This window comes from Pongo abelii, chromosome 22 (assembly GCF_028885655.2).
Source record: "Pongo abelii isolate AG06213 chromosome 22, NHGRI_mPonAbe1-v2.0_pri, whole genome shotgun sequence".
In the NCBI taxonomy this organism is placed as follows: domain Eukaryota; kingdom Metazoa; phylum Chordata; class Mammalia; order Primates; family Hominidae; genus Pongo; species Pongo abelii.
This window is the reverse complement of record NC_072007.2, coordinates 39017271-39033246: the sequence shown is the minus strand read 5'-3', so window position 1 is coordinate 39033246 and position 15976 is coordinate 39017271. Positions and strand designations below refer to the sequence as shown.

Here is a 15976-nt window from a genome sequence, read left to right as displayed (position 1 = left end):
AATAAGGCAGAGTGACTCCAGGGAAAAATGCCTGGTGTCTGGGCTCTGCTCTGTTGGGTTTATGATGAAAAACTGCAAATCAAAATGCTTTATGTACAGTAATGGTGCTTTTAAAGTCTGAGAGTGCTACATAAATATACATTCCTTGTTAAAAAAATAGTTAATTCTCTTTAGCAGTTTGCTAGTATATTAACTTTCCACCTCCTACAAATATATTTTAGTAAACAGTTATACTATATACCTTACAAAATCTGAATTAAACAGTGTTTTTTGTTTTCTGTCTTGTGTACCTATAGTAAAAATGACACAGAATACAAACAGCTATGGAACATGAGTGTGACAATACTCAGCATATAGGTATTAGGGACCCATCACTGTTTGAAAGGTGATACTGTTCTTTCTTTCTTTCTTTCTTTTTTTTTTTTGAGATAGAGTCTCGCTCTGTCACCCAGGCTGGAGTACAGTGGCATGTTCTTGGCTCCCTGCAACTTCTGCCTCCCAGGTTCGAGTGATTCTCCTGCCTCAGCCTCCTGAGTAGCTGGGATTACAGGCGCCCGCTACCACGCCCAGCTAATTTTTGTATTTTTAGTAGAGACGGGGGTTTCACCATCTTGGACAGGCTGGTCTCGAACTGCTGACCTCAAGTGATCCACTCACCTTGGCCTCCCAAAGTGCTGAGATTATAAGCATGAGCCATAGCTCCCAGCTAATACTGTTCTTCTTTGTGAGTTTTAATCACTAAGTTTCTTCTGTTTGCTTAGCTATGACACATGGCATCCCTCCTGCCCCTACAAATTGATTTCTACTCCTTTACTGAATACCAGTGGTCCTGGGCTCATAAATCTACAAAGTGGAATCCAGAAGAAATCAGAATAAAAGACAATACATATTTTTAAAAATTTTCCACAGATGGATAGAATACTAATTTTCCATTTCCTTTCTTCCTTTCACCTTCTATTCTTTCTGCTACCCATCTTTTTTTTTTTTTTTTAAGATGGAGTCTTGCTCTGTCACTCAGGCTGGAGTACAGTGGCACGAACTCAGCTCACTGCAACTTCCTCCTCCTGGGTTCAAGCGATTCTCCTGCCCCAGCCTCCCAAGTAGCTGGGATTGCATGCGCCTGCCACCATGCCCGGCTAATTTTTTGTATTTTTAGTAGAGACAGTGTTTCACCATGTTAGCCAGAATGGTCTCGATCTCTTGACCTCGTGATCTGCCCACCTTGGTCTCCCAAAGTGCTGGGATTACAGGTGTGAGCCACGCGCCCGGTCCCCATCCATATATTTTTTTTTAAATAAACAACATTTTGAAGATATTGTAGAGTCTTCTCACACTGCTATAAAGAACTACCTGACCTGGATAATTTATGAAGAAAGAGGTTTAATTGACTCACAGTTCCGTAGGCTGTACAGGAAGCATGGCTGGAAGGTCTCAGGAAACTTACCGTCATGGCAGAAGGTGAAGGGGAAGCAAGCACGTCTCACCATGGTAGAATGAGAGAGAGAGTGGAGCAGGGGAAGTGCCACACACCTTTAAACATTTATCAGATCTCATGAGAACTTACTATCGCAAGAGCAAGGGAGAAATCTGCCCCCATGATCCAATTACCTCCCACCAGATCCCTCCCCCAACATTGGGAATTACAATTTGACATGAGATTTGAGTGGAGACACAGGGCCAAACCGTATCAAATATTTTCTGCTGTAAGTGTCTGGATGTACCATACCCAGGGTTCTCAGTTTTAGATAACATAATTGTTATCTAATTATACAGACATAAGATATACTCTCAGCCTGGAGGACTAGTCTCTGGCAAGAATTCAGGGAGACAAAATGTGGCTAAGATCTTAGTGTAGGAAGAGCCCACCCTTCTCTGACTGGGAGCAGACAGATATTCTCCCTCTTAGGATTCCATATCGGGAGTTGGGACCTCTGCCTACCATCTTTCCAGGAATTTTCTCCAAGTGAACAGGACATGTCATGGAAGTTTGCCAAAATGAAACGTTCATTATAATGGGTATCAATGAAATTTTCACTCTGATATGAACCACATCTTTGTTTTCCAAAGTTTTAGAAACAGATAGAGAGTGTATGTTCTTGTAAACTAATTGGTCTAGGGAAAATACCTCTTTGAGAGGACATAATTAACTGTCCCTACCCAGATGTCTTAAAATCCATGGAGTTTTGTCTTAAAAAGAATTGCTGCAGCTGAGAATGGGATATTGCCTTAGTCTGTTTTGTGCAGCTGTAACAGAATACCTGAGACTGGATAATTTATAATGAACAGAAATTTATTGGTTCATAGTTCTTGAGTTGGGAAGTCCAATATTGAAGCACTGGTATCTATCAGGGACTTTCTTGCTGTGTCATCTCATGGTGAAAGGCATAGGATGTCAGAGGGGCAAAAAGAGGATGGGAGAGAGGAAAGGTGACTGACCTCATTCTTTTATAAGGAACCTACTTCCATACATTCATCTATTCATAAGTGCAGAGCCCTCATGTTCTAATTACCTCTTATTAGGACCTACCTCCCAACAAACACTGTTGCATTAAAGGTTAAGTTTCCAACATATACTTTCTGAGGGACACATTCAAACCTTAGCAGATACCAAGGGGCAACTCCCAACTAACAAGACTTGGGTAATGGTAGATGACTAAGTGCTTACTATGTAATTAGCAATTTCACTTGTTCTAAAGAAGGATTTCTCAAGAGACAGCTGCAGTCCATCTTCATCAAAATCGTTAAAAATGAAGATTGTTGAGGGTCCCTCCAGGCCTTCAGAATTAGAAATTTTGAGAGGAGCTCTTGAAGTCAGCAATTTTTATAAATCCCCAGATGAACTTTAAACCCACTAAAGTTTGAGAAACACCAGGAATGTAAAGGAATGCAGGTCTATTAAAAATTGTTAAAGCTCTTGTTAAAATCACTCATTTTCAGCCTGTCCTCTCCCTGCTTATAATAATCACTGTATATATAGTTTTATTAAATATTGCATTTAGATTTTACAAAGAAAGATGCTATTCTAAGGCTTAATGAATTAAAAAAAATAGGTTGTTGCAGCTGAGTCGATTTCTTTACAGAGGTGGATATTTGTAAAGTGTTAGGTGGCTATTTGGGTGAAAGATCAACAAGCCTACTGGAAACTTTTGGAAGGTGAGCTGGCATGGAATTTCTGGAAGAAAGGGAACGTTTTCTGACAGTGGTTGGTCATGCAGAACTTTCAGATAATGATGGATTGGCAGTCGAAGGGCTACCTAAGCTAAGTGTCACCAAAGTGCCTTTGGTCTGTTTGACCTGCTTAGTGTCTAGTAGCTTCTTAGTTTAGAAAAAACTGAAGGCTGCTTCAATTTATTTACAAATGTGTTGTTCAGAACCGGTGCCACTATTATGAGTGTTCACCTAGTAGTTCTTAGAGCCTCATTCATATTAGAGTTACCTACATTCTCTACTTCTTGTTGGCACATGAAGCATTAAAATGAGGGCTTCAAGGTCACTTTAGAGGAGAAAAGCCCCTCAAATCAACTCCCCTCTTTCCTTAGCTTGAAATCTCTCATGATAAGCCCAACATGTGCATCTGAATCCCACTTCCTCCCTACTTACTGTGTCTTGGGGTTTTAAACCCTTGGAGTTGGGCACATCTGCACACAAATCCTGTTTCCATCACCTGTAGTCTGCAGGGTTGGATCAGGCTTTGTGGGTCTTAAGCTTATATCAGTTTTGAAATACTCTTGCAAAAATAGATAAGAAAATATATGACCGTGCAAACATGTTTCTAAGAACCCTTTCTGGGACCTTGGAAAAGCCTATGCTAGTGGACGATCTGTAGCCTAAGCTACCAGGGGTAAGTTACCTGATACTCTACATTACATATACATATATAAGAATATAAGTATACGCACATACCTACATACATACCCCTCAGAGAACTATGGGAATTGACAGAGATGATATATACTGGCTCAGAGCAAGTTTTCAATAAATTGCAGCTATTGTGGTTAAGTCCCACAGAGATTGGTTCAAATAAAATGGTTGCAAATTATCAACTCAAATAAGGAAGTATTAAAAGCAGCATGCAATTTCTTGTAAGAACTCATCAAAGCAAAAACTAGATGCATGCAATTATAACAGTAGAATACAAATCATCAATATAGACATTCTAATAGTTCACTACATAAGTGATTTCAACATAGTGGTTAAGATCTTGAACATGAAGCGGACTGTCTGTGTTCACTTCCTTGACCCATCATTGACAGACCGAGGGTAAACTAGTTAATCCAACTGTGATTCATTTCCCCTTGATTTCTAAAGTGGAGAGAGCATGCTGCTTGTCACGCAGGGCTGAGGATTGAGTGGAGTAATGTGTGCAAAACACACAGTGTAGTGCCTAGCACATAGTAAGTATTCACTAAATGGTAGCTGTTGACAGTCTTAGAATAACAGTAACATTTGATGAGATTCTGATCTCTCAGAAAAGCAATAATTATTTTTTTCCCAAAAGTGACTCAAATAAGAAGCTTCTGAGAAGGAAGGGCTTAACTCTGGTATCAAAAACAGTTAGTTGCACTGAGAATAATACAAGGCTGGGGAAAATTCTCTCTCTTCTGTGCTTCTCTGAGGTTGCATATATCCTTTTATTATAAAATGTCTTAGAGGTACTGCAATTACTTGTTAATTTGTCTGCTTGTTCTATTTGATTACAAATACCTATAAAGCAGTTCCATTAGACTTCGTAGCCTTTCTGCCTAGCATGGGGTCTGGCATTGAGATGGCACATCATAACTATCTGTTGAATGAAAGATTGAATGGATGGGCAAATTCCTGTTTCTTCTGGCATTTTCTCCCAGGTTATCTGGGAGATTTTCAATCTTCTCCACTCTGCTCTGAACTCCCACTTCAGCTCTGGGAGAGTCTTCTCATTAGATCCCTCTGTTTCAGCCTACTTACTGGATGACATGGCTCATTCCAGAAGGACATAGGGTACTTGCATTTTGAAGATGCTGGTTATGCCAGATTCTCCTTGATCATGAAGACTCAGCACATTGGGACACTCAATTCACTGCGTGAATATTTGAAGTGTGATTGAGAAGATTATTTCTACATAAGCAGCATTTTGCAGGAGTTAGTTGCTGGGAGGATGGATTAGTTCAGTGTTTGCTTTTGGATTTTGTGATGGTTTAGGTACTTTCCCTGGTGATGATCCTTGTTACTGTTAAATGTTTTTTGTTATTATTTTTATACAGTCTGTGGATAACGTTAGTGAAGAACATCTTAAACATCTCTCACGATTAGTAGGCTGTGTTCCTGTCAGTAGTGGCCCTCATGCTCCCCATTCTGGTGGAATATTAATATTTGGTTATGAAAGAGATTTGAAATAACTCTGGCATGCTGGGAATGACACTAAGGATCTTAGGTGAAATCCACATTCCCAACAGAGAGATTATTTCCCCAGATTTAAATGTCCTTTAGTGTTTTAGTCATTTTGAACTGTGTGTTCATTCCACTTAGCTTATTTTTGTGTGTGAAGGAAACCAAAAGAACATGGGAAACTGCTAATATTTACAAATGGGTTTTAGTTCCCCTACTGGTGTGTACTTATCAGGGCTCTTTAAGGCTATACTTACAATGAGATCTTAACTGTGTGTGATGATTGTCAAAAGGCAGTGAGAGAGACTTCCATCTACGGGGTGTCTGGATGGTTCTGTTTGTGCTGAACTTTTCCACTTTCATGAGTTTAGAAAAACTGCAGGCCTGAGGAATCATTTAACGTGTTTTGCCCATTTAAAGCAAATGCATTTCAGCATTTATAGACAATATTTCTGGGTGCCCTTTTATCCTCTCTTGAAGGCTATAGGTTGCAATGAGCATCCTGGCTCTCTGCCTCGTTTTCCAACTGGCTCCTCCTCTTCTCATGTGTGCTTTCTTTTCTTATGGCTCGAGTCAACTGACCCAGAGATGTAGGTGGATCTAGGCTGTAGTCTCCTAAGAGCACAATTAGGGTGACCAGATGTCTTAGGACTGAGGGGTTTCTAGGCCCTGCACTTTCAGTGCTGAAGTAGGGAAATTCCTGGGAAAACTAGAATAGTTGGTCACCCAACTTTTATGGTTGTCAGGGGATCTTTAAAATTCCTAATTCAGGAACTCTAGTGACTGACCATTAAGTCTGTGCTCCTGAATGATTGCTTACGCATTGAATTTTGCCTTGTTCCTAAGGCCAACACCACACCTTGCACCCACATTCAGTAGAAAGATCTTGGTCATACTTCTTTAAGATGGAGCTCCTGTTTTGTTTATCTGCCTAGTACTCCAGATCCTCTTAGCCTGGTCCTGCCATGTTAGCTCAGATTTGCTCAGTGCTTTGAGTCCTGCCTTTGGTCCCTATCTTGTATCTCTGCCTAATGTGGCCTGCTAGCTCCCTGGTGCCAAGACATCACCTTCACACCTATTACTTATGCTCAGCTGAAAGTCTAGGCCAGCACTCAGAGCAGTGGTTCTCAAGGCGTGATCCTGGGACCAACAGCATCAGCATCACATGGGAATGTGTTAGAAATGCAAATTCTAGGCCCCTCTCCAGACCTACTGAATCAGGAACTCTGGAGGTGGTGCCCAGCAATTTGTGTTTTAACAAGCCCTCCAGGGGGTTGTAATACACACTCAAGTTTGAGAGCCTCTTCCTTGGGTCATGCACTGTGCCTCCTCAGCTAGACTTCAAAGCCTGAAGCCAAGTCTACCCACCTTCATGGATCTTTAGATTGTCCCACTCCCTGCCCGTTGCTGGCCTGGCTGATCTTCCTAACTAACCTTAAACTCCCATTCCTACATAGATCTTCAAAGCACTGTTTATTTCCACTGCTGATAGGGATTGTCCAGGTTTGCCCAAGACGGGTTAACTGGGCACAGGACTTTCAGTAGTAAAACTGAGAACATTCTAGGCAAACTGGGAGGGATTAAAAACCCTAACTGAGCAAGCCTATTAATACATTCAGTAATGTTGCCTTATGGAGACAGAAAAATGGAGAAATAGAAGGAGGATTATTGACCCTTTAGGATATTCTCTTCTTTATAATAACAACAACAAAAAAGCCAAGAGGAAGACTGTCCATTATGGAGTGTGGATGGACTACTTATTTGAATAATTTTTAGTATTGAATAGGCTACATTTCAACTAGGACTGTTCAAAGACTATATCTCTCTCTCTTTTTTTATTTCTGGGAAGCAACTCCAATGAAGTCAGAATTTTAGAATGAATTTGTTGTGTGATCTCAGGCAAAGTACTAATCTTTTGCTTTATCTATAATTGGAATACTAATACATTTTTCTTCTAATTACATTACAGCAGATGAATTAAAGATAAATGAAATTTTGTGCCATCTGTAAAAATTGTTCCTTGGATGGGTGCTATATAAATATGTAATTTTTAAAACAATAACAAACTCAACAAACAAACAAAAATTTAAAACAAATAAAACTTTTCAAAGAGAACATGAAGTCTTTTGCAAGATATGAGAGGAAATCAAAGGTAGTATCTGACCACTTCAGATAGAAGTGATTTCTTCCTGTCGTAAATTCTGATAGAACCTAAAGTCTAGAACCATGGTTCACAGCCTTGGATGCCCATTAGAGTCACATGTGGACTTAACAACAACAACAACAACAGCAGCAACAACAACAACAATGACTGATGCTCAGGTTCCCCCTTACCCCAGAGGGTCTGATTTAATTGGTCTGCTGTGGTACTAGGTCATTGGTGGTCCTAAATTCACCAGGTGATTCAAATGTGCAGCCAGGTTTGAGAATCCTGAGTCTAGAATAGTTCTCAAACATTACTCATAAGCATCATTTGGGAGAAGCTTATAAAAAAATGCAAATTTAGCCCCCTCCTCCAATCAACTAGATCTGGGGTGGGATTCAGGAATCTGCTTAATACACAAGCTTACCTGAGGGTTCTGATGGAGATGATTGGCAGATCAGGTAACTTTTAGAAACCTTCTAGAAACCTTCAACTGTGACTTTTTTTTTTTTCGCAGTATGTAACACATAGTTAGTAGAGGGTTAACATATGGCAGGTACTTAACATGTGCTGAATGAAGTTTGCTGATTTATGTCCAAGAGACAATGATTTTAGCTCTTAGATTGTAGGGTGCTAGGTCCTAGGATTTGTGGGCTACTTTTTAACTTATCTATGGTCTCAGTTAAGTCTGATACGGACAAGGTAATATAAGAGCTCAGTATACATCTCTATAGTGCTCAGATCCTTACCCAGTTGGAAAATGCCCCAACAGTAGGAAGATAACCCCACATTGCGGATTAGGTTGTAACCCAGCTTTGTGTTTCAGTGTCTGAGATGGTTCAGTGGAAACAGAGATCCCATGTAAACTTTAAACAAACAAACAAAAAAAGCACCAGCCAAAAGAAATTAGCAGAGCATACTGTGATATCCAAATCTATGTTTTTATACAATGATTTTTCTTTCTCTTAGAACCTAATTTTTAGGCTTGGATTCAGCAAACAATGATCTATTGAGTTTTCGAAGTGTTATCATGGACTCGGAGATGAAAATCCCCAGAGCACTTTGAGCTTTCCTGTTGAAAAATCACAACAGAAAAGCAAAGCCTTGGATATAAAATTGTCAAAAGCCTTTGGATATAAAATTGTCAACTTGGCAGTTTAACAAGGCCCACCCTGTTTGCAGCAAAAGGCCAAAAGTCCAAGACAAGCAAAGGCCTATAGCAATCACTTAACAGAATTAACCCTGCTGCCCTGTTCACATTACACTGCATTTGTCAAGCTTGATAGCCATCTCTCTTCCTGGAGGAACCAACTTTTTTTTAAGTTGACTTTTGTTTTCTGAGCCATGCCAACATTCCAGCTACATGAGAGAGCCTGAACAGATTTAAACCCCAAATTCAAAAATGCAAAGTACTATTTGTACTACAAACATATTACAGTTGTTAGCAAGTAGTACACAAACACATTAGAAGGGGTGAATGGAAATTGAATGGACATTAATATCTGGGATTAGCCATCAGGTGGAATGCTACATTTCAGAAGGTCCATCTGAATTGTAATGGGCTTCCCAAAAGTTTATATATCAAGTCATTATGGCACAGAGCTTTGTTGATGCTAATTACAGCAGCTCAGCTAGATAATTAAATATAACCTTCAGTAATAATTGGGGAAAGGAATGGCTCCAGCTGGAGTTCCTCAGCTTTTTCATAGCAAAGCTAGTCTAGCAATCTAACAATTACGAGGGCTCAGGGATATATATATGTGTGTGTGTGTATATATATATATATATGCATTGTAGCCACTTTTATGGTGTGGCTCATTTAAGGAAATAAACTAGGAAATTCCTTACATATTTTATTCCACACATGTTTTATAAATTTTTTGTTGCAATTGGTCTCCTACGATATCTTTTTAGAACATGAGCCAAGAAATTCAGCATTTTTAAAGCAAATTACTATTTCATATGATGTGTGATTTAAATTGTGGTATCTTAATATTGTAATAGGACTTGGGCCACAATTGCCAAATGATTAAAATAGTCGAACCTTATATTCTGCTCAATTTGGAATGATATCATTAGGTAAATTTGTAACTGCTAAGGAAATGAAAAAATACTTTATTTTCTTTGTCCCAGATGGTATATAAGATACCTCCCTGAGTGCTTCTAAACCGATTGGCTCCACTACAAGTCAAAAAGGAAAATGACTCTTCAGAGTGTGGCTAAACTAGTGATTGGAATTCTGTAGCAGAATAAAATGTCCATAAAAGGGAAGCAGAGAATGTAATATTCTACATGATAGAGTATCTCTCTTCTTCGCAGTTGTTTGTCCATATTGCCTCATTCAATTATACTAATATTTGTGTTTATCTCACTTTGTGGTCCTCCAGGAGGTATTACTGAAGTAAACTTCCAGTATCCAGATCCAAAGAGGTGGACAGTGAAAATAACCGGAACTAGTAAGTGTTGCCACCGACAAATGGAGAAAGGGCAAGGTCTTGAAATACCTTCTGATGTGTAAAAAAACCTTCTAAATTATACTTTAATTTGAGTATATTTGATTATGTTACATTTTTCTTTGAAGATTGAGCCACCAGTATATTCTAGCAGCAAACAGATGTCAGAATTGTTGTTTTTATTATTAGTGGTTGGGGGAGGGACACTGGAAATTCTTGGGAAGAGTATTCTTGGGTTTTGTGAGACTGGAAATTTGGCAGAAGTCTACTGATTTTTTCAGATAAACATTTTAGCCTCTTTTCTTTGGTACTCTGCCATTGAACTTTCATTTAGATTGTTAAGATAAAGGGGTACGGTGGAAAAGTGGTATGAGTTTATAGACACAATCATTGTTATTCCTCCTTCCAAATTCCTCAAACTAGGGAAGAGAAACTAGAATTTACTAAGTATCTATTAAAAGTCAGTTTCTTTCACATAGGTCAACTCATTTAAATATTTCCAGATGATTACTCAGTTTTGCTATTTTCTCCACTTTTACAGATAAAGGAATAGAGGCTCAGAGAGGTTAAGAATCCCTCAGTGGGGCAGCAGAGATTCAGACTGAGGTTGCCGATTCTGGAGCCCACACCCTCTCCCTCTGTAGTGCAGTGTAATCAGTGCTAGACAATGGAATAGGTTTTGGAAGGTGTCAGTGAACCAAACGGAGGGGGCCGGGGTGGGGTGATGGTGGGTGGAGTGGAAAGTTGGCAGGAAAAATCTTCAAAGAAAACTGAACAACGGAATAAGTCCAAAGTCAGACAAAAACTGCATTTCAGGCATTTATTGTTTATGGTTTACTATCTTTATTAAGAGTCACAGAATTATAAATATAAGAAATGAAAACATTTGATTTATGGAAAAGTAAGAAGAGGAAAGGAATACACTGATAGGTAGGGGAGAATGCTCAGACAACTGGGATACCTTTGGAATTTAGTCCTTGATGTACATGTTGAGAAACCACTTTACTTGTGTATTTCACATAGGAGGTAAAACAAAAACATATGATTGCTTCAGATTCCCTGCATTTCAGCTTCCCCACATTTTTATAAGACAAAGAAAACCCCCTATGGAAGACATTCAAAAAATAAGAGCCAGAAATATAGTAACCCAAAAGTTACACACTTTTTGTATGGGTGAAGGGAAAGCTTGGAAAAGTTTGCAAAAAAATCAACTCACAAAAATTTAGATTAATAAAAGAAAAGGCACACAGATTTATTACTATTATGTGCATGAAGGGAATCTCAGAGTGATTGTCCAATATTCCAATGGGATACAGGTGTTTATATACTCTACTTCTTAGGGGAAATGGAGATGGGGAAGTGTGGATAATTTTAGGAGGATAGTAAATGATTTTTAGGGGAAATCAGTGGGCTTGAAGAATATACAGTGGTCTCTTGGGCCCACAGAACAGTCAAGAGTTTGTGACAAAAGTCTGTCGAGGTCTGTTGACAGACTTTAGTCTTCCTTTTCGCAATATGGGTTCAGTTAATGAAAACTCAGGGAAGGGACCGGAGGTCATTGTTTTCTTCTTTGGTAGGTCCAGACTTTGGGCAGATGAGGGAACTTCAGCTTGTGTTTGGGAGAGGCAGAGGATTGAGAGGCAAGAGGTAGGGGAGGAAAACAATTCCTCTCTTTATGGGTCTGTCTGGTCTTTATGCAGATAGGGAAAAAGTCTGTTGATCTAAAATCTGTTGATCTCTAAAGGCCTTTAGTTCAAAATACTCATTATACCAGGGAGCCATATTTTGGGGTCAAGTTCCCTGAACTCCTTCACTTTAAAGCATTTGTACATCATGATGAAATCTGGAGATTTTCTTGTACATTTAACTTTTTATGAAAAAGACATAAATTGTTAACCCATGAATTCTTATCACTTAATAAACTGACAGCCAGAATGATATTTCTGAGGCATTTTTACAATAAGAACTCATTGGTTAAAAAGTTATGTACCTTAAGTGAGATAAAGCTACTAAGTAAAGGACCTGGGAAGACTTGGTAAAGAAATCGTTAGAAAATAAAGGTGGAGCCAGGCGCAGTGGCTCATGCCTGTAATCCCAGCACTTTGGGAGGCCGAGGCGGGTGGATCACGAGGTCAAAAGATCGAGACCATCCTGGCCACATGGTGAAATTCCATCTCTACTAAAAATACAAAAAATTAGCCAGGCATGGTGGTGCCCACGCCTGTAGTCCCAGCTACTCGGGAGGCTGAGGCAGGAGAATCACTTGAACCTGGGAGGCAGAGGTTGCAGTGAGCCGAGATCGCGCCACTGCACACTCCAGCCTGGCGACAGGTTAAGACTCTGTCTAAAAAAAAGAAAAAAAAAAAGAAAAAGGTGGAAAGCTGAAGGAACTCTTTGGTAAATCCTCCACTAACTAGAAAATTCAATAAGCCAAAAGATTACCCAAATATTCTCATATATTTGAGTTAATCGAATTTTTTGGTTATATAACTTTTACCTATGCTTAAACAAAAAAAAGTTAAAAGACTTCCTATACAAAGCATATAAAAATATGTATAAGCATATGAATGGCATAAATTTAAATGACCAGGGCCTTTTTTTTTTTTTTTTTGAGCTAATAAACTGCATGGTTGCTGTGTAGTTTAGATGGCACATTTTGACTCAGCAAAATGAAAGACTTTATGTATCCTTACATCATGGGTATCCAACAATACCCATCTAGTTTTACTTGAGGCTTTTCTATACCCTATTATTTGTTGGCTTTTCCTTGAGCAACTACCAGAGCTTCGAGAATTTCCAGCTTCTTTAAGTATTCACTAACTGAGGGTAACGAAAACATTAATGACTGATTATAGATAACCCACAGTTCTTAGGCTTGGAAATGGTAAAGACAGGACATGTGAGGAAGAACATTGAAAACAAAACAGCAAATGTAGGTCTTAGGTCAACATACCAAAAAGCAACTTTTACATTAGCCAGAACATTCCTCTGTAATTATGTTACTTCTGGAACTAAGAAATGAATCCTAGTTTCTTTCTTTCTGGTCCACTTTTTTGTAGGAATGATCCGACATGATTTGGGGAGGCCATGAAAACCACAGTTCTTTGCCTCAATGTGGTAGCAATTAATGGTGAAGCTAGGCTGATGCTGAAAGAGCTTATTATTGAGCCCCATGGACTGTGATGCAGTCCCTGTGAGGCTTCAGGGAAACTGCAGTGGGGTCCAACTGTGGCAAGCCCATCAGGCCAACTCCTCCCTGCAACTTTCTCAGAGTATGGATTGGCTGAAAATTCCTAAGGAGAGGGTGGGCAAAGAAGGGGAAGGAGAGAAAAACACAAGGTGCTTTGGAGGTGAGGAGGGTCTCAGGCTCTGTCTAGACATTGCTCTATATTCCTGTCTGTATTAGTCAGGGTTCTCTAGAGGGACAGAACTAATAGAATATATATATACACATATATATATATGAGTTTATTAATGAGTGTTAACTTACGCAATCATAAGGTGAGGTCCCACAATAAGCCATCTGCAAGCTGAGGAGCAAGGAAGCCAGTCCAAGTCCCAAAACCTTAAAAGTAGGGAAGCCAACAGTGCAGCCTTCAGTCTGTGGTCAAAGGTCCAAGAGTCTCAAAGCAGAAAAACTTGGAGTTCGATGTTTGAGGGTAAGAAGCATCCAGCGAGGGAGAAAGATGGAGACCAGAAGACTGAGCAAGTCTAGTCCTTTCATGTTCTTCTGCCTGCTTTTTATTCTGGCCACATGGCTGCTGATTAGATTGTGCCCACCCAGATTGAGGGTGGATCTCCCTTTCCCAAGTCTACTGACTCAAATGTTAATCTCCTTTGGCAACACCCTAACAGACACACCTAGGAACAATATTTTGCATCCTTCAATCCCGTTAAGTTGACACTCAGTATTAACCATCACACTGTCCTTATGTGCAGGTGGTTGGTCACCAAGGGAGGGTTGACTTATTTATCTACACGGCAATTTTACAAGATTTTATTAATTCCACTTTAACAATGGACACACCAGAGCTCTGAGATAGTAACTGTCATGAGTAAGGACATACAGCTAGTGAATGGGAAGCTGGGACCTGAGCCCCATCTGTTTTTGATTACTGCACTGTCTCCCAACACTAATGGCCAAGGGATAGAAGGCGCAATTGAGAAGGGTCAGTGTTCCCTGACTTTTATAGACGTTTTCTTCACTCCATCAGACATTTATTAGCAGTTACATGGTATAATTACTACTCTCAAGGAAATCCTTCATTTCTCTTTCTTAGTGACTTTCAAAGTATATATATTTCTCAAAAATGAATACTTAAGCTTACGTTTTTCAGTTGAAGTCTAGAGTTAGTAAACAGGATCCCCAAATAAGAGAATAGTGATCCCATTTTTGTCCTCTTTGCCCAACCCTACACCTGTCATGGAGAGATCACTTGTGATTTTGTTTATAAAAGGTAATTAAATAAAAATAATATATCAATAACTTTTGAAATAGCTACTTTTTAAATTTGTTTTCTACAGTTTATTGTATTCCATATCTTCCTCTTCATTATACGTTATCTTTAATTTTTTTGGAATACATCCTTCAGAAACTATTTCAGAAAGGGTAAACAAATAAGCTTTCTGGGTCCTTGCATATCTGAAAATGTCTTTGTGTTTGAAATTGGGCTGGAAATGGGATTCTAGGTTCAATGTGAATTTTTCTTGAGAATTTTGAATATAATATTCCAACATTTCTTAGCACCCAGTGTTGCTGTTGTGATTACAGACAGTAATCTAATTTTCATTCATTAGTTTATAATTGCTGCCCTACCCCCTGCCCAACTGGAAGTGTTTAGCGTTTTCTTTTTCACTGGATTTTGAAGTTTCACGTGGATGTGTTTTACTGTGCTTCTTTTATTCACTCTGCATGACATGTGATGGTCCATTTGAATGAAAACATTCACGTGTTTCTTCAGCTCTGAGGAAGTTTCTTCAGTGACTTCTAAGTTATCATCTCATGTCTTCTATTTTCTCTACTTTCACTCTGGAGCACTTACCAGGCAGCTGCTGAAGCTCCTGGATGCACCCTTCATGCCTTCTAGCTCTTCCTTCGTACTTTCTACTTCACTTTTCTTTGCACAGCATTTTAGGAGAATTTCTTAGCTTGATCTCCCAGCTCACTAATTTATTCTTCAGCTGTATCTCTTCTCTTAGGTAAATTTTAATTTTTTTAAGAGACAGGGCTCACTCTGACTGTTAGGCTGTAGTGCAGTGGTGTGCTTATATTTCAGTGCGGGCTCCAACTCCTGTGCTCAAGCGATCCTCCTGCCTCAGCCTCCCAAGCAGCTGGGACTACAAGTGTATGCCACCATGCCTGGGTAATTTTTCATTTTCATTTTTATTTTTTGTAGAGACAGTGTCTTGCTTTGCGGCCCAGGCTGCTCTTGAATTTCTGGCTTCAAATGATCTTCCAACCTCAGCCTTTCAAAGTTCTGGGATTACAGGCATGAGCCACTGTGCCCAGCTGGATAATTTTAAAAAAATTATTATTTTTTATTTCCCTAGGATATAGATCCTGACACAAATTAATTTTAACACTCACATTCTAAATTTCCAAACTATTTAGTTTGTTTTTCCTGGTAGTAATATTCTTGTGACTTCTTTCTGAGAATATCGCTATTGTATTAGTTTGCTAGGAACAAAGTATCACAGGCTGGGTGGCTGAAATAACAGAAATTTATTTTCTCACAGTTCAGAAGGCTGGAAGCCCAAGATCAAGGTGCCAGCGCAGTTAATTTCCTCTGAGGCCTCTCTTCTTGGCTTCAGATGCCATGTCTTGCTGCCTCTTCACTTAATCTTTCCTCTGGGTGTGTACATGTCTGGTGTCTCCGTGTGCCCTCATCTTCATTCAGATTGTGTTACAGCCCACACTGACAGCCTCATTTTACCTTACTTAACCTCTTTAAAGGCCCAATTTCAAAATACAATCACATTTTTGAGGTACTAGGGGTTACAGCTTCAATATATAAAT

At 39.3% G+C, this 15976-nt stretch overlaps 1 protein-coding gene across 8 annotated transcripts in view; it reads left to right on the top strand.

The window, feature by feature from the left end:
- Positions 1–15976, top strand: part of N6AMT1 (N-6 adenine-specific DNA methyltransferase 1) — a 494077-nt gene that overhangs the window by 52900 nt on the left and 425201 nt on the right. For all 8 annotated transcript variants that reach the window (XR_010138799.1, XR_008517487.2, XR_010138800.1 and 5 more), the window contains exon 8: positions 9895–9963. The gene's annotated coding sequence lies outside the window, so the exon portion shown is untranslated. The remainder of the gene's footprint in view (positions 1–9894; positions 9964–15976) is intronic.